General features: G+C 41.3%; 1 protein-coding gene across 3 annotated transcripts in view; it reads left to right on the forward strand.

Annotated features, from left to right (window-relative positions):
• The first annotated feature begins 14,664 nt into the window (after positions 1–14,664).
• grb10 (growth factor receptor bound protein 10) overlaps positions 14,665–27,486 on the forward strand; it is a 119,853-nt gene continuing 107,031 nt past the window's right edge. The window contains exon 1 of one of the 3 annotated variants that reach the window (XM_062957534.1): positions 14,665–15,008. The gene's annotated coding sequence lies outside the window, so the exon portion shown is untranslated. Of the gene's footprint in view, positions 15,009–15,505; positions 15,571–27,486 lie in introns of those variants that run through there. The other 2 variants (XM_008112941.3, XM_008112942.3) reach the window with 2 other exon arrangements.

Here is a 27,486-nt window from a genome sequence, read left to right on the forward strand (position 1 = left end):
AAGTGTAGGGTGGTGGGTCAGTAGGGGATAGATCAAGACCTATTTTTGATCTACATGTTCTTTCGCAGTGAGGACATTGGTTATCCAGATGGAAGGTGGTCCTGAGAAGGGTTGGCTTGATGTGCCTTTCTCTTGACACGTTTCTCCTCGTCACCCTCTATTCGTGTCTCTTTGAACTCCACAGCACTGTTGGTAACAAGTGACCTCCAGTTAGAATGCTCGAGGGCTAGGATTCCCAGTTCTCCGTGTCTATGCCACAGTTTTTAAGGTTAGCTTTGAATCTCCTTTCCTGACCACTAACATTCCGTTTTCTGTTCTTGAGTTGAGAGTATAATCACTGCTTTGGAAGACAGTGCTTGGGCATTCGGACAATGTGGCCAGTCCAGTCAAGTTGATGGTAGGAGATCATCGCTTCAGTGCTGGTGATCTTTGCTTCTTCCAGCACGCTGACATTTGTCCACTCATCTTCCTAAGAGATTTGCAGGATTTTTGGAAGGCAACACTGATGGAATCGTTCCGGAAGTTGGGTATGACATCTGTAGACAGGGTTAGGAGGACAAGCGCTTTATAAACAAGCATCTTAGTATCCCTACAAATGTTTCAATCCTCAAATACTCTGCTTCATTTGAAAAAATACTGCACTTGCAGAGCTCAGACCTTGTTGTATTTCAGTGTCAATTTTGACTTTTGTGGAAAGGTGGCTGCCAAGATAGAGGAAATGGTCAACATTTTCTAAAGTTACGCCATTATGCTGTATTTCTGGAATTTCAGAGGGATTGGTTGGTGTCTGCTGATGGAGCAGTTTGACTTTCTCGATGTTCAGTGAGAGGCCAAGCTTTTCATATGCTTCTGCAAAGGTGTTTAGAGTGGCTTATAGGTCTTTTTCTAAATATGGTGGCAGTTGCAGCTGCCTGGTCTTGACAATTCTTGGTGCCAGGCCCTGGATTTAACCATAACAAAAGTAATAGTTATGGTGAGGGAGACCAGCTGCAGATTTTCCTGTGGCCCTGACATTTGCCCAACCATGCCATGTGCACCTGTGTGGCCACTGTGCGTATCTCAAGAGGTAGTCTCTGCTGCTACCTTTGTTTATTCTGCATGTATTGCCAAATAGGTTTGAGGTTGAAAGATCGAAGTGCAATTAAATAAGAAACCTCAAATCTTCCACTTTCACAATGGAATTAGCCCATCAATTATAACATGTGTTAAAATCTCTCAAACACTATAAATGGCTTGCCACCATAACACATAAGAGCATTTTTTTCAAGCACTGTGGTTTATGCAAATGTTATTACAGTGATTTATTTGTTGGGAGAGGTATACCAAGATTGCAGTTTCTGCATTTTACTGAGAAATTCCATTTGACCAAATCTTCTGTGGCCCTTCACAGGAAAAGAACAGTGAACAAGATCATATTCCATACGTCATCCCTGTCCCAAAAGTCTACAAGAAATTAAAATAACTATCCTGAGCACATATACTGTAGGATTATTTTAAAAATAAGTTCCAAATGAAGCAGTCGTTGGAATTTTTAGCAATGAATTTAATAGTGATTTGGCTTCTTGCCTTTCCTCAAGCCAGTAATAATAATACAGACAAAAATGAAGTCAATATAAAAGCAATAGGCAAAATAGATATGGAAGTTACATCTTAGTTACATAAAACCTGTTGGTGATATGTAGCAGTAGAAATGTAAAATATGATCATGATTAATATATATATAAAGCTATGTATCATTCTGTGTTTTATCTGTATAATAAAAGTGAAATGTTTATAATTATGTATATGTATATATATATGTATGTATGTATGTATGTATGTATGTATCTAGGTTTGCATGCGATTTCAACAATGGCTCTCATATCCAGAAAGCCCCGTGAACCCCACTGGCAATAGATCTGGACCAAACTTGGCAAACAGACCCACCATAACCAACAGAAATTATTGAAGAAGTTTGAGGGGAATTAACCCTCGACAATTGGAGTTATAGTCCTCCCACATCCAGAGAGCACTGAACTCCACCAATGATGAATCTAGACCAAACTTGGCACTCACATGTACCATGACCAGTTTTAAGTACTAGTGGAGTTTGAGGGTAATATCGGAGGACAATGGGAATTATAGTTCACCTATTTATTTATTTAATTAATTTATATACCACTCTTTTCCCCCAGGGGGACCTACATGCGAAGAGCACTGTGAAACCCACCAATGATGATGGATCTGAACCAAACTTGGCACACATACCCACCTTTAAGTACTACTGAGGTTTGCAGGTGATTGACCTGGGAAGTTGGGAGTTGTAGTTCCCCCACATCCAGAAAGCATTTTGAACCCCCTCCAATGATTGATCTGGACTAAACTTGGCACACAGACACATTTTGCCAACTTTAAATACTGGCAGGTGCTTTTTTTTGGGGGGGGGGGACATGACAGGATGATGGGAGTTACAGTTCAGCTACATCCAGAGAGCATTTTGAACTCCACCGGTGATGGACCTATACCAAAATTGGCACACATAGTCATCATGACCAACTATACATACTGGCAGAGATTTTGTGGATATTGATCCCGGTTGATGGGAGTTTCAGTCCACCCACACTTAAGGCGCTCTCTGGATCTCACAAAAAATGGATTTGGACATAACCTGGCACACATACCCTTCATGACCAGCTGGTGGGTTTAGGGGGCAATGCCACAGGATGATGGAAATTTCAGTCCACCCACATCCAGAGAGCCCTGTGAACCTCCCGGATGTTGAAGCTGGACCACACTTGGCATATATACCCATCATTAAACATTGACACACTTGGCATATATACCAATCTTTAAACATTGAAAGGGCTTGGTGTGCAGTGACAGGATGATGGGACTTGCAGTCCATCCAGATCCAGAGAGCACTGTGTATCAATGATGGATCTGGACCAAACATAGCACACTTGTACATCATTACCAACTATAAATACTGACGGGATTGAGGGGCAATGTCAGAGGAGGATGGGAGTTGCAGTCCACCCATCTACATCCAGAGAGCACTATGATCTTTTAGGCTGGAGGTCTGGCCCCCCAAAATACCCTATTGTGATTCCCCAATTCAACTGAATAAAATGAGAGCAAACTATATTCTGCCACATGAGGCTTCATGGCATGAAAAAAATGAAGATGCTCTACATACATCCTGCAGTATTAAATATTCAGCCAAGATTTAATTCTCTGTGTAAAAAAACCAAAACCCAAATACACATCTCATTAGTATGCCTATTGTCTTTCAACATTAATGTATGTTAATAAATTAATACATCATTTGTATTCCAAAGAATTTTAAAACAATTTTTAATGATTTATTATAAGGAAATTCTTGATTTGTATATCTCTCTTACATACCTACATGCCCAAGGTTGCATAAACATTTCTTCGGCAAATTGGATCATGAGAAGAAAAAGTTTTAAGAAGCCCTGCTCTAGAAGATCATTAGTCTTTGAAATGTTTAGTTTGACACAGCACCATCTAGTGGTTGAGTACAACCTGATAATCCAATTATTGTGATCAATCTGTTCTGAAATTGTTCTGATAAAGAAACAAGGTGCTAAAAAGGGAATATTTTCAAATACTAAAGTCCCAAAGCTTTTTAGTTTGCTAATTAAAATTAAATTGTAGCTGAAACTAATCAAGTCTATCTTAAAAAATATCTGCTAGAAAAGACATCCTGTGCAGATTTATCAAAATAAATAGATAACATGCAAGAAAAAATTCTCTTCTGCTTCTCCCATTAATTTCAATGGGATTTGTGCAAAAGCCCTTCCTAATGAGTTGTTTTTTTAGGGTGCAATGTAGTTTGCCACCACTTTAACTGCCATGGGCCAATGCTAAGGAATCCTGGGATTTGTAGTTTGGGGAAACATCAGCATGGTTTGTCAGAGAAGTCTAGATATAGCTGTACTACAACTTTTATGATTCCATAGCTTTGAGCCATGGCAGTTGAAGTGGGGTGGATGCAGCCATATTATATAGTGTAGATGCAAACAAAGGTCCCTTCTACACTGCCATAGAATCCATATTATCAAAGCAGATAATTCACATTATCTGCTTTAAACTGGATTACGTGAGTCTACACTGCCATATGATGCAGTAAAAAGCAGATAATCTGGATTTTATATGGCTGTGTAGAAGGGGTCAAAGTTATTGGGTTATTCACAAATACAAGTTAGTTCGTGGGGATTATGATAACTAATTTGAAAGCAATTATCTGGAAGTTGAAGCATCGGCATATTTTCTTACTACTAATGTTGAACTCATAGACCTAAATAACCTAGAGGCACCAGATCTTGTCTTTTCTTGAAAGCTAAGCAGGACCATCCCTGTTTTGTACTTGGATGGGAGACTGCTAATGAATACAAAGCATTTAAGGCTAATTTCAAATGCAGTAAAGGAATTGGCAAAGTCACCTCTGAGTAGCCCTTACCTAAGGAAACCCTTTGAAATCCTTACTGTCACTGCAAGTCAACAAGTATCTTGAAGACACAGTTCAGTTCAGCTCACTGTCATTCCAGCTTAGAGAAAAGAAGCACTCCTCATACCAACAGCCCTCACAGATTTGTTTTTGATATTGGAAAAGTATTCAAAATGTATCGAAGTTTCATTCGGTATAACCAAATTTGGTATACATTGGTAAAACACCCCCCATACAAATCTATTAGGGGTCCCCACTTGGATTTAGTGGAAACAAAATTTATTTTAATAAAATAACATGTACAGAGGGTTATTATGTTCTGTTTTCCTGAGTTAGCACATGCACAGGCAAAGCAAGTTGGGCACAATCCAAATCTGTCTGCTGAGAATAAATGCAGGTTAGTCAACAGCACACCTTAGTGTCTGTGTACTTCTAGTCCTAGTATTTGCCCTTCAGAATTTACAGTAAATTTTTTATTGTGGCTATCAGACAAACCATTTATACTGTCAAATATTTGTAATGGTTTTCTTTCAGAACAACACTTTTTAAAGCACTGTAGATTGGACTGTTTCTGTGGCCACTGAATCGACTGGATAGTTTCTAGTCATCATTAGCAATTGCAGAGAAATCCATGAACTAGGCTGAGTCAGATACAAGTTGCTTTATTGACTACTAGCTTGAGGGCCTGGCGGTGCCTGGGTCATTTGAGAAAGGCATTGTTTGCCTGTGTTCCAAGTGTAATCTAGATTCAATTCCAGCTGGGTTCAGTGGGTGCGGGTGAACCACATCTGCTATATGCAAGTCCCATCACCTATGGTCCATCCCCCTCCAAACAACGCTGGGATGTAGAGTGGGTCATGGGGGGTCTGTAACAAGTTTGGCCTTTATCAGTCATTGGTGTGGATTGCAGTGGTCTCGGGAAGTGAGTGAAGGTACTGTAAATCCCTCATCCGTTGTCCCCTAATTCACAGGAGGACGTAAAGTGGGCCATGGGGGGTATGTATGACAAGTTTGATCATGATGCATTATTGGATAGAGTAACAGTGGTCTGTGGGAGACAAAGCATTTGAAAGTACTGCAAATCCCATCATCCAAGGTCTGCTCTCCCCCACACAACACCAGGGTGTAAAATGGGCACCATTGGATCTGTGTGCCAAGTTTGGTGTAGTTCCCTAATTCGTTGGCGTCTCAATGGTCTGTGGAAGTGAATCGGGTGAAGGTACTGCAGATTCTATAATCTTTGGTCCATCCTCCCCCAAAGTGCTGCAGCGTGTAAAGCATGTCATTTGGGATATGTGTGCCAAATTTTGTTCAGTTCTGTCCTTCCTTGTAGTTGCAGTGGTCTCAGGAAGTGAGTGAAGGTACTGCCAATCTGTTACATCACTGGTGGGCCTCGCAATGGTCTGTGGGAGCCGAAGCAATAGAAAGTACTGCAAATCCCATCATCCGTTGTCCCTCCTACCCCAAAAGGCACCAGGATGTAAAGTGGGTCATGGGGGTTAAGTGTGCCAAGTTTGGGCCAGGTCCGTCATTCATGGCGGTTACAGTGGCCTGTGTAAGTGGTGGCCAATCAAAAAGCTGCCACATACACCGCCACACTGTCACTCCGCTGATGCACCACATCCAAGCACTGACTTTTATTATATACCGTGTTTCCCCGAAAATAAGACAGTGTCTTATATTAATTTTTGCTCCCAAAGAGGCACTAGGTCTTATTTTCAGGGGGTGTCTTATTTTTCCATGAAGAAGAATTCACATTTATTGTTGAACAAAAAAATGAACATTTATTATATACTGTACAGTAGTTGTCATCATAAACCAGCATAACCAGACAAATTGTGAATCCTATCAAGAATTTCTTGTTACTACCAATATTTCCATGTACAACACTCTATGGTACATACATTTACCAATCCTGCATGCTCTGGTGTTCTGTTCGATGGGCATGCTTCCAAACGAAAACTTTGCTAGGTCTTACTTTCGGGGAGGCCTTATATTTAGCAATTCAGCAAAACCTCTACTAGGTCTTATTTCTGGGGATGTCTTATTTTAGGGGAAACAGGGTACTAGCTTGGGGACCCGGCAGTGCCTGGGACATTCGAGAAAGGCATTGTTTGCCCTCGTTCCAAGTGTAGCCTAGATATAGTTTACAAGATTACAACAAATTATGCCAACCCCCCCCCCCCCCCCAAGTTTGCCAGAGAGGTTATTGTACAATTTGGTAGGAAAAGATGTAGAGATGAAATTTTGAAATGTAGTAACCTAAATCCTGTATTCTATAAATGGAAAAAAATTGCAATTCTTGTCCGCCGGTGGGCCCCCCCCCCTTGTCCGCCGGTGGGACCGCCCACCCCCCCTTGTCCGCCGGTGGGGCCGCCCACCCCCCTTGTCCGCCGGTGGGGCCGCCCCCCCCTTGTCCGCCGGTGGGGCCGCCCCCCCCCTTGTCCCAGTATCTTTCTGAACTAGAAAGAAATTTATGCTTCAGCCCCAGAAAAGAAAAAGAGGGTGGTATTATGTGAACTTAAGAAGACCAGTTGACTTGGCTTTTAAAGACAAAGATGGAAGAATAATTGCTATTACAATTACAGTTGAGAATTAAAAAAAAACTTATTGGCAACATTTATGCACCAAATGGCCCCAAAGCAGCATTTCTGAAAAAAACTAAAATAATTAATTTCAAGAGAAGACTACAATGACCTAATGATAATGGGGGACTTCAACGAAGCAATGGACAACAAGATCGATAAGAGAAACAACACCAAGAAATGAAAAGACAAAAATACAGCCAAAATGCCTTCCTTCTTTTTAAATAGCAAGAATTAAACCTACAAGAGTCTTGGAGGATGTATCATCAGGGAGAAAAGGACTACACCTTTGTCTCAAATAGACACCACAGGTGGTCTAGAATTGATATGTTATGGATGTGATGTCTTGGCCTAGCTTTTTCCCTCCTCTGCTTCATTTCCTTGTTTAGTTCTCTCTTTGGTGTGGACTTTTCTATTTATACTTAGTTTTTAGGGGTGGAGATTAAAACCCCCCTAGAGTCCTGGCTCAGTTGGTTTAGCCCCTTTTGCCTCAGATCTTGCCTGAAAGGCTTTTCCCTCCTTTATATTCTGTGTTACAGTTTTAGAGAAGGCCAGAAATTGTCTGGGTTCCTTGGCCTTAGCAATCCAGACAGGCATCCTTAGCACGTATTTTACCAACATAGCTTAGAGTACCTTACCATAGTTCTGTACTTTACCATCTTAGTTCTGTATTATATCTATAGCTAAGTATTTACCAACAATATAGTCCAGTATTCTACCTTCCATAGCCGAGTATTTTACCAAGAGACTTTCCACCATTATAGTCAAGTATTTTGTCACATATTAGAGTAGAGTCTCACTTATCCAAGCCTCGCTTATCCAAGGTTCTGGATTATCCAAGCCATTTTTGTAGTCAATGTTTTCAATATATTGTGATATTTTGGTGCTAAATTCGTAAATACAATAATTACTACATAATATTACTGCGTATTGAACTACTTTTTCTGTCAAATTTGTTGTATAACATGATGTTTTGGTGCTTAATTTGTAAAATCATAACCTAATTTGATGTTTAATAGGCTTTTCCTTAATCCCTCCTTATTATCCAACATATTCGCTTATCCAAGCTTTTGCCGGCCCGTTTAGCTTGGATAAGTGAGACTCTACTGTATACGAATATAGTCAAGCATTTATTACCAGTGTAACTAAGTTCAACCAACAAACTTCGTCTTTGTAATATATTACAGTAGAGTCTCACTTATCCAACATAAACGGGCCAGCAGAACATTGGATAAGCGAATATGTTGGATAATAAGGAGAAATTAAGGAGAAGCCTATTAAACATCAAATTAGGTTATGATTTTATGAATTAAGCACCAAAACATCATGTTAGACAACAAATTTGACAGAAAAAGTAGTTCAATATGCAGTAATGCTATGTAGTAATTACTGTATTTACGAATTTAGCACCAAAATATCACAATGTATTGAAAACACTGACTACAAAAATGCGTTGGATAATCCAGAACATTGGATAAGTGAATGTTGGATAAGTGAGAACCTACTGTATTTTGATTTGCCTTTCAAGAACCCTGACTGAAGTTAACTTTGCCTTTTGTTTCCAGTAAACTTATTTGGTTAACTTTATCCTGCCTCAAGAGTCTTCATTTTAAAGAACTGAAGTACATCAGAGAGTATACCGATAGCCACCAGGTATAGCCAGGCACTATAGTTTTCCTTTTAACCCCTTTAATGGACCACAATTATGCTGCTGATAAAATTGCAAAAATAATTTTTTTTGACCATTGTCCCATTGAAGTAACATTGTACCCACCCTCAGTAAGAAGAAATTGGCATTTAAATGATAACTTAATAAAGGGAGAAGATATAAACAAATATAAGGAAATCATACAGGAATATTTTTGATCAACGGAATACCTGAAACCCCAATTCGCAAGTAATTTGAAGGACTGGACAAAAGATGACCAAATGGGTTTCCTCCCTCAAAGACACTTAAAAGATATGTCCAAACAGTTATCGACATAATTGAATATTACAATATGAACAACCAAAAAGAATGTGCCTTCATAGCCCCAGACGCTGAAAAGGCTTTTAATAATGTGAATTGGGATTTTTCCTGCTTGTAATAAAAGAATTGGACATGGGCCACCATTTGATAAATGTGATAAAATCAATATATTATGATCAAGAAGCTAAAATTGTAATAAACAGCCAAGAAGGAAAATGCTTCAAGGCAAACAAAGGAACAAGACAGGGGTGACCATTATCCCTCCTTTTATTCATATTATCTCTAGAAATCTTACTGAACAAAATAAAAGCAGAAAAAACTTGGTGGGAACAAAAAGAAAAGAAAAATTCAAAAAAGGGTTTTTTGCTGATGATATAATATGTATTATAGAAAACCCACTGGACAATATACATAAATAGATGATAAAAATAGAAGAATATAGGAAAGTTTCAGGATTAAAAATAAATAAAAAGAATACAATGATATTGACTAAGAATCTATCAAAGAAAAGACAAGAAAAATTGGAAGAACAGGATTACAAACTACAAACAAAATAAATACTTAGGCGTAAATATAACAGCAAAACATGCAATGGTTGAAAAACAACTATGAAACAAAATGGAGAGAAATAATAAAGATATGGATAACTGGAAACATCTTAATCTTTCACGACTGGGTATAATTTTGGCGATTAAAATGAACATTCTTCCTAAAATAATATTTCTTTTTTCAAACAATTCCCATACTAAGAAATGCTCCAACATTCAAAAACTGTAACAAAGACCTTGCCAAGTTTATTTGGCAAGGCAAAAAACCTAGAATAAAACTATTAAATTTAACAGATGAGAGGGAAAGAGGGGGTTTGGTCTCCCAGATTTAAAACTTCATAATGAAGCCTGTGCCCTTTTATGGACAAAAGATTGGTCCAACTTAAAAAAGGAAAGATATTGACATTGGAAGGGTTCGACCACAGAGGGGTTGGCATTTGTAAACGTGGTAGACAGAAGAAAAATGAAAAGAATTTTGATAATCATTTTATAAGGTCGGCCGTAAGGAAAATATGGGAAAAATACAAAAGCAGATTTTATCAGAAATCCCTGTTATGGATCTCACCTTTAGAAGCAATACAAAGAAGAGAGCTCACATGGGACAAATTGCCAAACTTATAAAGAAATTCTATAGAAACAAAATAGAGGCTATTTTCTAAAGGCCCAAGAATAAACAAACAAAATTTAAAAGAATGTGTCTTGGTTTCAATACATACAACTTAAAGAACATTTCAAGAAGGATAAGACAACTGGATTTATGGGACAAGAATCAGTATGGGATAAATTTATTCAAATAGAAAACAAATAGCAAAATATATAAGATCCCATTGAATTGGTCAACAGAAACGGAGGTAGTGAAAGACTGTATGACAAAATGGGCCTTTAACATAGATCACTCAATTAAAATGGAAGATTGGGAAAGAAGTTGGAATAAAAGATTGAAATACACATATGCATATGACTTAAAAGAGAACTGGTACAAAATTAAGTACCGATGGTATATCACCCCTCAAAAATTGGTTAGATGTTATAAAAATTTACAGGACAAATGTTGGAAATGTGAGACCATCCCTCTACCCTGGCTCTTTTGATTTTATCTATATCCATCCCTTCCTGTACCCATGCAATATCCTTACCCTTTATTTTTCCTTTTTTCCTCTCCTTTTCTTTTTTCCCCCTCTCTCTTTTTGTTTTACTATATTCTATTGGAAAACTTTAATAAAAAATATTTTTTTAAAAGAGTCACATCTACTGTTTTAGCATGGTGAGATATGTTCCACACTGGGCATGCATATTCAGCAGCAGAATAGCAAAGTGCAAGGGCAGATGTCTTCACTGTATCTGGTTGTGATCCTCAGGATGTGCCAGTCAGCTTTTTTATATTATTTCTCGCACCCACTTTTTGCTTGCTAATCAAGAAAGTGGTCGTAAGTGGAAAGTTGTGAGAAATCTGTGCAGCCTGCCAACTAGTGGCTATTTTAGAAATTTGAGCGCTCTAATTGGAGGTCAGCTGTGACCAGCAGTGCTGCGGAGTTTGAAGAGGCACGAACGGAGGGCTTAAGGGAGAAACGTGCCAAGAGGAAGGAGCGTCAAGCTAACCCCGACCGGGACCGCCTTCCACCTGGAAACCGATGTCCTCACTGCGGGAGAATATGCGGGTCAAGAATCGGTCTCTTCAGTCACCTAAGAACACACGCCCAAGATACCAAGGTTGGAAGACCATCGTCCTCGAACGACGAGGGATCGCCTAATTTTAGAAATTTACATGTATCCAGGAAAAAAAAATTGAGAAGTCAGAAAAGCTTAGAGAAGAGAATGATGCTGGGGAAAATGGAAGAAAAAAGGAAGAGAGGCTGACCAAGGGCAAGATGGATGGATGGCATCCTTGAAGTGACTGGCTTGACCTTGAAGGAGCTGAGGATGGCAACGGTCGACAGGAAACTCTGGCATGGGCTGGTCCATAAGGTCATGGGTTCGGAAGCGACTCAACGAATAAACAACAACAAAAACCAACAGTCTATTCGGCCACTTGAAGCTGCATGAAAAACTCCGGAAGTTGCCTTCCATGCTGCAGGATCAAATATTCAGCTAAGATTTTATTCTTTATATAATTCTTTTAAGTGCATCAATCTCATTGGTATGCAAATTGGTTTTTTTGCCTTTGACACAGGGTAAAAAACGAACTGTGATTGTTTTGAAAGAAATCTATGATTTATGATCAGTAAAGGTTTGATTTATATGCAGAGGCGGTTCAACCACCAGGCCAACTAGGCAGTTGCCTGTGGCGCCATCTTGTTGGGGGCACCATCGAGGCAACTCCTGTCCCCTGCGGCCTGCCTCCGCCGCGGCGCTTCCCTCCGCAAGGAAGGAGCCGAGGCCGCCGCTTTGGGGAGCAGAGAAGCAGCGCTTTTCTGCTCCGCAAAGCCCCAAACATCTTCCAAGAAGGCGTTCGGGGCTTTGCAGAGCAGAGAAGCCACCAAACGTCTTCCTGGCGAGGCCTTCTCCTTCTGCCCAGCGCTCCGGTGAGCACTGGGTGGCCCAGCACTCACTGGGTGGCCCAGCGCTAGCTGGAGCACTGGGCCTGCCCAGGTGCCCGCGCCGGGGCCGGCTTTGGGGCCTTCAGAGATTGTGAGGTAAGTGGGGTTTATATATCTGTAGAAGGTCCAGGGTGGGAGAAAGAACTCTAATTAATCAGCTTGATTAGCATTTAATGGCCCCTTTAGCTACAAGGCCTGGCTTCTTCTTGCCTGGGAGAATTTTTGGGAGGTGTTATCTGTCCCTGATTGTTTACTGTCTGGCTTTCTCCTGTTTTCAGAGTGTTGTTCTTTATTTATTGTCCTGATTTTAGAGGTTTTTTTTAATACTGGGGGCTATCTGGGTTATCTACACTGCCCAATATCCCTATTCAATGTTTGGTGCTAAATTCGCAAATATAGTAATTTCTACATAACATTAACATGTATTGAACTGCTTTTTCTGTCGATTTGTTGTAAAACATAATGTTTTGATGCTTAATTTGTAAAATCCTAATGTAATTTGATGTTTAATAGGCTTTTCCTTAATCCCTCCTTATTATCCAATATTTTAGCTTATCCAACGCTTTTATTTTTCAGTGTTTGGTTTGGGGAGTGTGTGTGCCAAAATTCTGTTCGCCTACACTTGAAAAAGAGTCTCACTTATCCAAGCTAAACAGGCCGGCAGAACCTTGGATATGGGAATATCTTGGATAATAAGGAGGGATTAAGGTAAAGCCAAATTAGGTTATGATTTTACAAATTATGCACCAAAACATGTTATACAACAAATTTGACAAAAAAGTAGTTCAATACACAGTAATGTTATGTTGTAATTACTGTATTTACAAATTCAGAATCAAAATATCATGATATATTGAAAACACTGACTACAAAAATGCACTGGTTAATCCAGAACCTTGGATAAGTGAGTCTTGGATAAGCGAGACTCTATTGTAATTCCTAAATGGATGCAATAGAACTCTTCAATAGACACCAAAAAACAGAGTACCATCAGAAGCTTGGCTGAAAACATTTTGAAAATTCACAGTGGAAAACGTCGTGATATACATCATGACAAAGGAAATAAAAAGAAAGCAGGGGCCGGGCTGTGGCGCAGGCTGTTGATCAGCTGCAATAAATCACTCTGACCATGAGGTCATGAGTTCGAGGCCAGCCTGTGGCAGGGTGAGCACCCATCAATTAAAAATTAAAAATAGCCCCTGCTCGTTGCTGACCTGGCAACCTGAAAGATAGTTGCATCTATCAAGTAGGAAATACGGTACCACTTATTAAAAAAGTGGGGAGGCAAGTTTAATTTACGACCTGGAATGAGGAAGTGCCGTCAGAGTGGATGATGAAGCAGCTGCTCCCCCCTGTGGCCAGAATCAAACATCCCCTCAGAAGGTTAAATTGCCTCTGCGTCTGTCTGTCTCGGTCTCTGATTTGTTTATGGGCATTGAATGTTTGCCCTATGTGTGTATAATGTGATCCGCCCCGAGTCCCCTTCGGGGTGAGAAGGGCAGAATATAAATACAGTAGAGTCTCACTTATCCAAGCTAAACGGGCTGGCAGAAGCTTGGATAAGCGAATATCTTGGATAATAAGGAAGGATTAAGGAAAAGCCTATTAAACATCAAATTAGGTTATGATTTTACAAATTAAGCACCAGAACATCATTTTATACAACAAATTTGACAGAAATAGTTCAATATGCAGTAATGTTATGTTGTAATTACTGTATTTACGAATTTAGCACCAAAATATCATGATATATTGAAAACATTGACTACAAAAATGGCTTGGATAATCCAGAACCTTGGATAAGCGAGGCTTGGATAAGTGAGACTCTACTGTACTGTAAATAAAAAATAAATAAAAATAACAGAAAGAAACTTCTGCCAATTATGGAAACTATTGTCCTCTGTAGCTGGCTTTAAGAGGGAGCACAGATTCAGGACCTGTTACCTGTGAAGAACTTTTTATTTATTTATTACAATATTTATATCCCATCCTTCTCACCCAACAGGGGACTCAGGGCGGCTTACAAAAGACACATATATAAACATTGTACAATGCACTATAAATTAGTTAAAAATTATTAACGTACACCGGGCATTCATAAAACACACTTTTGCACACAGATGGTCATTTCAGGGCCTTGTTGAGATCTTCTTCCAGATCAGGAGACACTGCCCTGAAAAGCCATCTCGGGGGCGGGAGGTCAGTCGCTCCCGAATTTTTTTCTAACTATGGGCCTGCCTTCCCAGGGCGGCGTACACATTTCCCCAGGCGGAAAAGCGGGCGGGAGCGGGAAAAGTTTGAAAGAGTCCCGCTGCGGATAATATTTCCTCAGAAGCAACTCCGCCATGTCTTTTGAGGCTGGGCTCCGAGGAGGTTCGGCCTGGCTTCGGGACCCAGGCCCTCTATTCCCGACGTGAGAGGCGCTCCTGAGGCGAGGCTTAATCCCAAGCCAAACTTGGCCTCGGCTCCTGCACGAGCTGCGACTGCGTGCGCGACCGGCGGAGAGAAGGAAGGAAGGAGGGCGGGGCCGTGGGCGGGGCTACCGCGCCCCGGAGGGGGAGGGGCCATCGCCTGAGGGGAGAGAGAGAGAGAGGGAGAGGGACGGGCGAGTCAGCTGGCGCGAGGCTTCCCAGGCGGAAACTTCCTTGAGGAGGGGCGCCAGCAAGACCCCCCCCCCCCCGCCTTGCCCGCCGCCCCAGACCCAGGAGGCTCCCTCAGGCTCCTTTCCCTTCGGAGGTCTTCGTTTCCTCAGGAAAGAGTTCCCTCAGAGGGCAGGCGCCCTTCCTCTCGCGCTGCCAAGTCCAGGCTGCAAGAAATTTAATCAGCTCAGGAGGCGGAGGCGGAAAGGGAGGCCACGAGGAGGAGGAGGAGGAAGAGCAGGAGCTGAGCGCGCGGCTCACTCACTCACTCACTCTGCAGGTAAGGCAGCCGTCGTGGAAGGGGCTTGACAGGAAGCAGAAGGGGCGCGTCGGGGCCCCTTCCTCTCACGCGCACGGGACAGAAGGAGGCGAACTTTGGGACTTGTTTCTGCGGCTCGCGAGAGGACCCCAGGCGCGCGCCTGCTTTCGGGAGCAAAGCCCTTCTTGGAAGAGCGAGAGCGCGCGTGGGAGGGCTGGGGGGGCTCTCCGCTTGCCCCACTCCACGCGCGCTCCCCCTCTTCACCCCCCTCCCCTCTGTGCTTCGTGAGGGGCGTGCAAACTTCCCTTCGCTTCCCTTCCCGGTGCCCTCTCCACATTGCATCATAGACCAGGGTGGAGCCAGCCTTTCTCCTCCTCCTCTCTGTCTCCCCCCCCCCCCCCCCCGGCCTTAAGTAACGAGCTCCGAGGGGCTTGCCCGGCTCTGCCAATCAGGGGCGGCGGGCGCGCGCTCCCTTTCGCCTTTCTCCCGGCGCGCGCGCGGGAGGGGTGGGTGGGGGTCGAATGTGGGCACTTCCCCCGGATTTAAGGAGGAAGGACAGAGCCAGGACTTCTGCAGCCACCCGGTAATGCGACGCTCGTCTCGTGGCTGTTCTTTCGACTTTGTAAAAGCGATGCCAACGTGGGTCTGGTTAGCCTGGCTCCTATTGTGCTGGTGGCGTATTCCCCCAAGATAGTAGGAAACTTTTCAGCATACTTTCGGGTCCGTTGCCTGCTTAATCGGCGTGCGGGTCTGGAAGAGCGAAGGACGCGGATCAGAGCCAGAGGGCCGTGTTCCTCGCTGCGAGAAGCAAAGTAGGAGGAAAGGCCTGGGCGGCCCTGGGCTCTGATCGCCTCTTGGGGCGGGTTGGACGTCTCCTCTCCAAGCGTGCAGGGAAGGAAGGAAAGAACCACTTGTTGCTGTGAGGGAGGAATCTGCTTTTTGGTCCTGTGACAGCTGTTGATTCCTTCTGCCTTTGCCTTGATGTCTGTGTCTCATGGGGTAAACTTAGAGCCCCAGTTTCTGAATTCTTCTACTTGTTACATGCTGACTTCGACTTGTTACATTCTTTTGCCCTGGCATGGGCAAACTTGGGCCCTCCAGGTGTTTTGGGCTTCCACCATTTCTAACAGTCTCACGCCCCTGCTGAGGAGGAAAAGGAAGGGGCCTGAGGCTGTTAGGAATTGTGGAAACTGAAGTTCAAAACACCTGGAGGGCCCAAGTTTGCCCATGCCTGCTTTTGCCCCTTTACATTGTCCTTCTAGTTAAAGAGAGAGCAGGCGAGTCTTTTCTTTTCACTCTTTCTGGGTATTTTTGCATTCACTGGTTGAAGTGAAGATGTCCAGTGCAGCTTAAAATGTAATCTGTTGTGTATAATTGCCCTAATTTACTTCAGTAGGAAAGCTTATATGGGTTGTTGAACAAAGGATTCCCCCAGGCAGGAAGAAGCCAGGAGATGAAGCTATTCAATGCTAATCAATGTGATTAACTACAACATTCACACTGGCCTCCAACTGACAAAGAGTTATTCTCTCACCCTGGACTTCCCACATATATATATATAAACCTTCCTTGCTTAGTTTCTCCATACCTCACAACCTTTGAGGATGCCTGCCATAGATGTGAGCGAAACGTCAGGAGAGAATACTTCTAGAACATGGCCATACAGCCCTGAAAACATACAAAAACTCGTATGGGTTTCTGTGAGTTTTCCGGGCTGTATGGCCATGTTCCAGAAGCATTCCTTTATGAAATTTTGCCTCCATTTATGACAGGCATCCTCAGAAGTAATGAGGTCTGTTGGAAACTAGTCAAGTGAAGTTTATATATCTGTGGAATATTCAGGGTCAGAGAAAGAACTTTTGTTTGTTTGAGGCCAGTGTGAATGCTTCAATTGGCCACCTTGAAATTGGTCCAATTTCAACAGAAAGGAGAAAATTGTGAAAATGAACAAAACCTGGCTACCGGTATTAAAAAACACTAAAATCAGAACAGTAAATAAAGAACTCCAGCCAGAAAACAGAGGAATTTCAGACATGAATCAATCAGGGCTAGCTAACACCGCCTAACTAAGAATTCCCTTAGGCAAGAAGCAGTCAGACCTTGAATTTAAAAGGTCATTTAATGTTAATTAAGGTGGCCAATTGAAACATGGAGCAGAGGGTTGGACTTAATGCCCCACGAGGCCCCTTCCAACTTCATGATTCTGTGACTCAGTGTCCATTTAAAGAACAGGACTGTAATGATGGTTTTCAATATTAAAGGTGTAGTGATGATTTTGAAGTAGACTCATGGATAAAAAATGGGAATGGGTGTAGGAGAAAACATTCAGTAATATGCTTCATTACGGTTAAGGTAAAGGTTTTCCCCTGACATTATGTCTAGTCATGTCCAACTCTGAGGGTTGGTGCTCATCTTCATTTCTAAGCTGAAGAGCCGGAGTTCTCCATAGACACCTCCAAGGTCATGTGATCTGCATGACTGCATGGAGCGCCGTTACCTTCCTCCCGGAGCGGTACCTATTGATCTACTCACATGTTTTTGAACTGCTAGGTTGGCAGAAACTGGGCCTAACATCAGGAGCTCACCTCGCTCCCTGCATGTGAACCACCGACCTTTTGGTCAATCAGTTCAGCAGCTCAGCGGTTTAACCCGCTGCTTCACCGGGGCTCCATTACTTCATTACTAATGCTTATTAAAATGTGGAGTTTGTTTCCAAAAGATAACAAATCCCCCAATGCTGAATAAAGAATTATAGATGGCATTACATTGTTGGCTAGAAGTAGAATAGGCAGTCAACTGTCAGTTTTCTGAAAAAACAAAACAAAACCAAAGACTTCTAGCATTGAAATGATTACTCTGCCGTCAACTTTGCTAGACTGGCTGTAACGGGAGGTCAGCTGTTAGCAATGGTGCTATGGATTTTGAAGAGGCACGAATACAGGGCAAAAGGAAGAAATGTGCCAAGAGAGTTTTTAAAAACTCCCACAAACTCTTGTGATAGTCTTTCATATGGAAGTCTATGTCCTCAATGTGAAAGACCACGTGAATCCAGGATAGGTCTTCACAGTCATTTACGGACCCACTGCCAAGACTCAGTCTCTGGAAGACGATCATACTTGGCCAGGAGTAAGAGTGATTGCTGCTGCTGTTATACAGATCAAAACTATCAAAATGTATCAAATCGCTTCAGTGCAGGGCTTGAAAAATTGTATTTTATAGCAAAAAAACAAAACCATATCCTCGGCACATTTTTTCATTTCCTGTATTCAGGTGGATTTGGTACCTTTTGGAAATGAATTCACAAATGTTTCAAGATGCCTATTTCTACAGTGCTCACATCAGCCTTTCAGCTCGGTGTTATCTGAAATTTTCATGTGACTGATACTGGAAGAATAATAGGTTTTCTGTGTTTTTACTGTGTGGATTGTGTCATAACCTAATTTAGTAACTAGATAGTTTTGGGATATTGGATAGGGATCTTCTGTTCAGAGAGATGGTAAAAGTCTTGCACAGCAGGAGTAGGTAAAGTGTGGCCTTGGGGCCACATGCTGTCTCTGACCTAGAGCAGCCAACTATGTCCTGGCACAAGCAGGATGCCGTGTGTATTGGTTGCCTGTTCAGGTGGCAGCAGCAAGAACTAAATGAGGAGAGCAGGACATAGAGGAGGCATGCTGGGTGCTGGAATCAGTCTCAGGACTGTGTGGTAGCAGTGGCAGGGTAGTTTGCAGACAAGGAGGACACATCCTCATCCTGGGTTGGAGGGCCGGTGTGGAAGGAGTCGAGTGGGATGATGCAGTGCAATTGACCATCATATTGGACAGCGATGGGCAGACTTGCACCTCTCCAGCAGCTCAATAAACTAAATACTGTATTTGTGTGTGTGTGTGTATATGTATACTAGCTGTGCCCGGCCACGCGTTGCTGTGGCGTTGTCTGGTGGTGTTGGTGAGAAATTTGAGTTAGTGGTGGTATTGAATGTCTGTTGTATGGTTGTCTTTATGTTTAGTATGTATAGTAGAGTCAGGCCTCTCTGAGTATACAGCTATCTTCTTTCTATGTGAAAAAGATAAGCAAACACTCTAAAGGTTCCAAACATAAAAAGAGATGTGACATGTAAGAGCCACAGAAATAGTCAGGACTCTCTGAGTATAGAGCTATCTTCTTTCTATGTGAAAAAGATAAGCAAACACACTAAAGGTTCCAAACATAAAAAGAGATGTGACATGTAAGGGGTACAGAAATAGTCAGGCTTCTCTTAGTATACAGCTATCTTCTTTCTATGTGAAAAAGATAAGCAAACACTCTAAAGGTTCCAAACATAAAAAGAGATGTGTCATGTCAGGGCCACAGAAATAGTCAGGCCTCTCTTAGTATACAGCTATCTTCTTTCTATGTGAAAAAGATAAGCAAACACTCTAAAGGTTCCAAACATAAAAAGAGATGTGACATGTCAGGGCCACAGAAATAGTCAGGCCTCTCTTAGTATACAGCTATCTTCTTTCTATGTGAAAAAGATAAGCAAACACTTTAAAGGTTCCAAACATAAAAAGAGATGTGACATGTCAGGGCCACAGAAATAGTCAGGCCTCTCTGAGTATACAGCTATCTTCTTTTTATGTGAAAAAGATAAGCAAACACTCTAAAGGTTCCAAACATAAAAAGAGACATGTCAGGGCCACAGAAATAGTCAGCCTCTGCAAACCTTAGGATTGTATGATGTTGTTGTTGTTATTATTATTATTATTATTGAGAGGCTGGGTGGCCATCTGTTGGGAGTGCTTGGATTGTTTCCTGCATGAAAGATCGTGGGAGGTGTTTGCTGGCCCTGATTGTTTAGTGTCTGGCTTTCCCGTGTTTTAAGAGTGTGGTTTTTTATTTGGTGTTGTGATTTTAAGCTTGTTAAAATATTAGGAGAGAGGTTGTGTTGATTGTCATGGTTCATAGCATATATTTAAAATATAGAGTATTAAAAAGGGTTGGATATTGTAGAAGGTTGGAGTGGAGATAAATGATTCGGATGATGGGCGGGCGCTAGGACCCAGGGGACAGCTTTTTCCCATTGCCTGCCTTCCCTGTTGTCGGCGGCCATTATGCTTTCTCTTTCCCTCCCTCCCTGGCATGGCTCCTGATGGTGGGTTGTGGGTTCTCTCCATGTGGAGGTGCGTGAAGTGATTTGGTGTTGTTTCAACCTTAAGGCGTGGATGATGGGTTGTGTTGTCCAATGTCGAGGTTGGGGGGGGGCGTAGTTTAGTTGCTTTGCTCGGTGCCGCGATTCCATCACTCTTTTATATATATAGATACTGTATGTATGTGTGTGCGTGTGTGCGCACACACACATATACATATACAGTAGAGCCTCACTTATCCAACATAAATGGGCTGGCAGAACATTGGATAAGCAAATATGTTGGATAATAAGGAGAGATTAAGAAAAAACCTATTAAACATCAAAATAGGTTATGATTTTACAAATTAAGTACCAAAACATCATGTTATACAACAAATTTGACAGAAAAAGTAGTTCATTACACATTAATGCTATGTAGTAATTACTGTATTTACGAATTTAGCACCAAAATATCACAATGCATTGAAAACATTGACTACAAAAATGCATTGGATAATCCAGAACATTGGATGAATGAGACTCTACTGTATACACACGAAGTTAACAGCCGCTGTTGGGTTGTAAACTGCTATAAAAATAGCAGCTTTTCATAAACAGAAAGAGGTTTCAGGCGATTTCCAGTTTTTCCCCCCTCTCCTTTTTTTTGGGTATTTTTGTACAATGCTTGCACTACTGATAATGTAGGTAACCTTCAGTTGGGGAGAAACAACCAACATAAAACAACTTGAAGCTGTGCAAGAAATTGAAAGAAAATTTGGTCTACAAAAGATAATTCTGTGGATATTGTTTTTAAGATGAATGGGAAAGATATGGATCTCTGGATTTTGGAGTGCAGTTAACATCAGCCCTGTGGGCAGTTGTGAAGTATTATGGGAATTGAAGGCCAGCAACATCTGAAGGACCTGCTGCCCTGCTGTTCAATGTACAGAAGCTCCAGTGAATTTGTATTTTGTTAATTACAAGGTTCTAATTGTCTTGGTATGGATAAAAGGATGATGTCAGTTAAGAATGCCTTTATAACATGTACCAATCAACATCAAGAAAATGAGAAATGTGTGTTAGGTTGATAATTCTTCTGCAATATGGAAAAATATTTACCATACTTCTAACACTAAATGACTTTCTCATTAAATCAATAGAAGACAAGATATTTCCTAAACAGGATGTTGTTTCTGTCAAGCACTAAATGAGAGCACTACAATCTTTTAGCAGTATTTTTATGTGCTTGCACCTAGACTCAAAAGTGTGCATTAGATTCTTTTAAAAAGAAAATTTATTCATCGTATCAGAAGCGAACCGAGGATACCGTTGTAATGTATGTACAAGCAAAGTAAAAATCTTGGCATTATACTAAATGTCCTTTGACCAGTAGCTGGCCACTTGGAGTGTCTCTGGTGTTGCTGTTAGAAGGTCCATGTTCATGTGGCAGGGCTCAGCCTGCATTGTAATAGGTGGTCTGTGGTTTGGTCTTCTCCACGCTCGCATGTTGTGGACTCCACTATGTAGCCCCATTTCTTAAGGTTGGCTCTGCATCTCATGGTGCTAGAGCACAGTCTGTTCAGCACCTTCCAAGTTGCCCAGTTTTCTGTGTGCCCAGGAGGGAGTCTCTCATTCAATATCAGCCATGGGTTGAGGTTCCGGGCTTTAGCCTGCCACTTTTAGACTCTCGCTGGCTGAGGTGTTCCTGCAAGTATCTCTGTAGATCTTAGAAAACTATTTCTTGATTTAAGGTGTTGGTGTGCTAGCTGATACACGAACAAGGAATGGGCCACAGATATCACTGCCTTGGTCCTTTCATTATTGGCTGCTACTTCCTGGCGAATATCAGGTGGTGCAATATTGGCTAAACAGTATAATTTCTTCAGTGGTGTAGGGTGTAGACATCCTTTGATCACGTGGCATGTCTCATTAAGAGCCATATTCACTGTTTTAACGTAGTGAGATGTGTTTCATACTGGGCAGCAGAGTAGCAAAGCGCAAGGGCAGATATCTTCACTGTATTTGGTTGTGATCCCCAGGTTGTGCTAGTCAGCTTTTGTATGATAGTGTTTCTAGCATTCACTTTTTGCTTGCTATTCAAGCAGTGCTTCTTGTAGGTCACAGCATAGTCCAGGGTAACTCCCAAGTATTTTGGTGTGCTGCAATGCTCCAGTGGGATTCCTTCCCAGGTAATACTCATAGCTTGAGATGCTTGTCTGGTCTTAAGGTGAAAAGCACACATCTGTGTTTTAGATTGATTAGGAATCAGCTAGTTTTCCCTATAATAGGCAGTAAGAGCATCTAAAGTAGTGGTTCTCAACCTGTGGGTCCCCAGGTGTTTTGGCCTATAACTCCCAGAATCCTCAGCCAGCTTACCAGCTGTTAGGATTTCTGGGAGTTGAAGGCCAAAACATCTGGGGACCCACTGGTTGAGAACCACTGATCTAAAGCTTCGGAGAGCTTCTGTTCAACCATTTCAAAGCTCCCTGCTTGGGCAGTGATGGCACAATCGTCAACATAAATGAAACTCTCTGTCCCTTTTGGCAGTGGTTGATCATTTCTGTAAATGTTAAACATTAATTGAGCAAGCACGCTCCCCCGAGGCAGACTGCTCTTCTGTTTTTGCCATCTGCTTCTCTGGCCCTGGAAAAAGAAAATGTCAGAAAGTCTTTGAAATAAAGGTTTTTTGTTTTGATAGGTGCCAGAATGCTGGCCACTGTTCTGAATAGAATTTTTGAATCTGAACTTAATTTAAACTAGGAGAAGTATATGTTTTGCCCATGTCTCACCATGGAAAGGTTCTCCTATTTTGGGCTATCTGTAGGTATCTGTAGAATTCTTAGAAAATGTTGTGTGAACTAGACCCCACTAAATAAACATCATTACCAAATGAGAAAATATATCTGTCTCTATCTACTAAAATGTAAAAGTAAACAAATTCAGCCCTTCTCACTGCTGCTATCGTGAATAGAGTTTAGATAGGGATCCTTATGGATCCGAATTAAATGGTCAATGTAGATGTGGCCTAACTGGTGGAAGCAAACTAAAAAGCTCATAATCATAATCTCATTTCAGTAAGACCAGGAAGTTGTGGTTGTTGACTTTAGAACATGTTAAGATATTAAACCAGTTCCAAACCACATTTTCAGATTTTGGCTTGTTTTGAAAGTGGTTAATAGCATTTTCTGGTTTGGAGAAGGTGGCAAATAATGTTAGTTAAATGTTTTCTGAGTCGGTTGGTTAGGAAAAAACTAATTCATATTTTGAACTTAAGGCAAAAATTATTGTGAAAGTATTGACTAAAGGCACGTGTTAGGATGTTTTTTCATGATTGCATTGCTGAGTTGATTTTTCTATGAGTATATTTTCATCATATGTCTGTTGAGAAAGACTGTTTAGTCTGTCAACTGGAAATAATATCTCTTACATACTTTAGTCTTGACTAGTGTGACCCTCTGTAAAATAATTGTGGACATTACTCTAAAGGAGTAATTCTTATCCTTTTGTTGTCCTGATGTTCTCAACTTCAACTCCTAGAAGGCAGCACTTCTTGGATTTCTAGGAAGTTGAAGTCTAGAATGTCTACAACAGCCATGGGCAAACTTCGGCCCTCCAAGTGTTTTGGACTTCAACTCCCATAAATCCCAGCCAGTTCACCAGCTGTTAGGAATTGTGGGAGTTGAAGTCCAAAACACCTGGGAGGGAGGGAAGTTTGCCCATGCCTGATAAGATCCAGTGTTGAAAAACTGTTGCTAGGAACAATATTCCTGAGCAGGGAAGGCATTTCTTGTCTTTTAAGTAGGTGTTGAATTGTAGTTAGTGTATTATACTAACATTCCATAGCTTGTATCAGAAACTCACAATTTTGATTGTTTCCAATATATTTAAATAATTTGACTGCTATATCTGTTTTGCTCTGCGTCTAACTGACGCTGACCCTGCTTCAGCCGGATCTTTCTGTTAGCATACGTACAATTTGATGACGGAACGGCCTCAGACTAGGATTTTTGGATGATGTGATTCTAACACTGAATGTAACTGTTTTAAAATGCTTTCATTGTTTAATATGTATAAATTTTAAAAATGTACAGTGGGGACATTGTACCAATTGTACGAGTTCTCCCACTTAAAAAGATGAGAGAGGCCTGTAATTGACATCATAGGTGGACCTCAACTATGAGAGACAACATGAGAAAACACATCTAGAAAATCACATTGTCTGATTTTTCATGAATTTATTTGCAAATTATGGTGGAAAAGTCTAGGAGAACCAACAGGGACATACTGTAGATTTTTAATGGAGGCATTAATTGGGCACAAGTACCCTGTTTAAATTATCACCCACTTGGTTAGAGCTAGTTCATGGAAATACTGGGGAGGGATCATAGATATAATGTTTTGGGCACATTGTGGCAGTGATGAGTCATGATATGGACATAGTCAAGTTGGTATTCTTGGCATTTCATATTCAACATAGACCTTGTTTTATGTCAGAATGTATTAACTACTAAGAAGAATGTGTGTGACATTATTAAAAACAAAGCTCTTTAAAACAGAACATTCAGTTCATGGAGTGAAATTTTAAATCTCTGCTAAATAATGAGCCACATTCTTATACCTAGCAGGCAACAATGGTGTGGGGCCAAATCAGTAGTGTATTTTATAATGAGACAATTATTATAAGGACAGGGGTAATTGTCCCTTTCCATTTTACATTTTTCTGGCTCTTAGCCCATTTCTAGGTGCAAATGAGAGAGCTGATCTCTAAAACCATATATGGTTTGGGTCCAGAATTTCAGAAAGACTGTGTCCCATGTGAAGCTACCCATACAAAGCTGACCAGTTTTTGAGATCTTTGGATCTTTTACTCAGCTCTTCAACCTTTGTAGGCATATTTAATTACAAGAGAAGGTGCTTTCAGTGGCTTCTTCAAAGCTGTTAAATTCTCTTGCACGGGAAACATACGTTGGATCCCCTCTGCTCTCTGCAAATACCTTTTTATTTGGTCAGTCTGCTTTCCAACTGACAAGTGTGTTTTATCTGAATTAAGTTTCAAAACACACGTGTCCATTACTTATGATAGACACTGTTTTAGGATTGGGGCAGCTTCTTTGGATTTGGGTGAAAAGGAGTAGTAGAGCTGGGTGTCATTCACATGTAGGTGGCACTGCAGTCAAACTCCAGGGTGACCTCTCCCAGTAGTTTCATGTCAATGTTAAACAGCATGGGGGACAAAATAGAGTCCTGAGGGACCCTACAGACCGATGGCCAGGGATTTGAACATGAGCCCCTCAATTCCACCTTCTAGGTTCACCCCTCCAGGAAAGAACAAAGCTACTGTAAAACAATTCAAGTTCCAATGAGGCAGCCCAGAAGGATAGCATGGTTGGCAGTATCGAAAGTTGCCAAGAGGTCTAAGGAGAACCAATAGGGACATACTCCCCCTCTCCAGTTCTTTATACAGGTCATCCAACAAGGCATTCAGAAGCTGTATCTGTTCCATAACCAGTCCCGAAACTAGATTGAAACGAATCTAAACAATCCATTTCATTCAGAAACCCCTGGAGTTGGGAGCCCACCATATGCTCCAATACCTTGCTCAAAAAGGGAAGGTTGGACACTGCTGATAGTTGTCCATAATGGAAGGGTCCAGGAATAGCTTTTTAGATATGAAACTCACAACTACTGCCTTTTGGCAAACTGGAATTCCGCGATGTTCTAAGGAGGCATTGACCACACCCTTCACCCAGTTTGCCAGTCCCCTTCTGGCTTATTTTGATCAGCCAGGAGGGACAAGGATCTAAAACACATGCAGTAGCTCTCAGCTTTCCAAGGATCTTGTCTGCATCCTCAGGCTGCACAAAGTGAATAGTATCCCTCAACACTGGACAAGCAGGAATCAAGGTTATATCCACTAGAACTATATCAACAACAGCATCCAAACTAGAGCATATCTGAGTAAAGTCATTTTTTACTCACTTTGGTTTTCCAACAGCAGTTCTTTTTGAACCCGTACAGTCTGATCTACAGTGTTCTGTCATTTGATCCCCCCCCCCCCGAGTTGAATTATTGCTGTGTGTTACACAGAAAGCTCTTGCTCAAGATTATTAGACACATCCGGTAATGCAAATGCAAATCAGTTAATAAATCCTAGAAATATGACATGTATAACCAAGTTATTTGTTTGTATTTTGCATTCCAGGCTTAATTCAAGATGCTACTTTTTACCTTTAAAACTCTTTATTAGTACTTTTCTAACTACCTTTGATGTAGAAGCCCTCATTAACATGGCCAATGATTAAGAGATCTGAGATTATATCTAAAATGTCTCTTATCAGAAATAAGGAAAGTGTTACCTTGGTAGTACAACTGTAATTATGGCTATTCTCCCTACAGAGGTTTCCCTGACAATTTGATGCCAGCAAAAATGTTTTTATTCTCCCAGCTATATCAATTAGCAGTAAATTAAATGTGCTTGTTGTTGCACTTAGAATCATAGAGTTGGAAGAGACTATACGGGTCATCCAGTCCAACCCCCTGCCATGCAGGAAAAGTATAATCTCCTTTCTCTCTCCATAGTGAGAACAACTGCTTGTGTCTTGTTTGAAATCCTAAGGGACAGGGGCTGAATGTCTTGGCAATATACATCTATATCTTCCTACATAAAATGTTAAACAAATACTTCTTCAGGTTGAAACAGAAACTTAATTTGATTCCAGATACACCTTTCTATATTACCTGTATTTAATATAGCCATTTCAAAGTTCTTCTGGGATGGTGGTAAGTCTCAGACCTGTTTTTATGTTCCAGAAAAATTATTAAGTTAAATATCAAGACAAAACCTAAAATGTTAAAAAGATTGCATATTTTTGCTATTTTAAGAATCAGTCTAATATTGGAAGGTAACGGCATTCCATGTAGTCATGCCGGCCACATGACCTTGGAAGCGTCTACAGACAATGCCGGCTCTTTGGCTTAGAAATGGAGATGAGGACCAACCCCCAGAGTCGGACATGACTAGACTTAACGTCAGGAGAAAACCATTACCTAATATCAATATAATTAGAATGGCCTGTCAAGGACCTTTGAAACTATACTTTGCAGGGTCTTGTATTAATGAAAACAAATGAGATATCTGCTGTGGCATTTTGAAAAGTATTTTGTGGTTTGAAACAGGCATTTCCCCCATTGAATTCAGTTTATCAACATGTAAGGGTACTTCCTCTCTCCATCCCATTTTTTTTTGTCTTTAGAGGCAGATCTAAAAAGCCATTCTCTCCCTCTTGCTGCCTCCTCCTTCTATAAATTCTAGTGCAGAGACATAATATGTAGATTTGTATTTAATATTGATTTTTTTTCCTGGAACGGGAGAATTACATAAACCAGCTTTTT

This window comes from Anolis carolinensis, chromosome 6, assembly GCF_035594765.1.
Source record: "Anolis carolinensis isolate JA03-04 chromosome 6, rAnoCar3.1.pri, whole genome shotgun sequence".
In the NCBI taxonomy this organism is placed as follows: domain Eukaryota; kingdom Metazoa; phylum Chordata; class Lepidosauria; order Squamata; family Dactyloidae; genus Anolis; species Anolis carolinensis.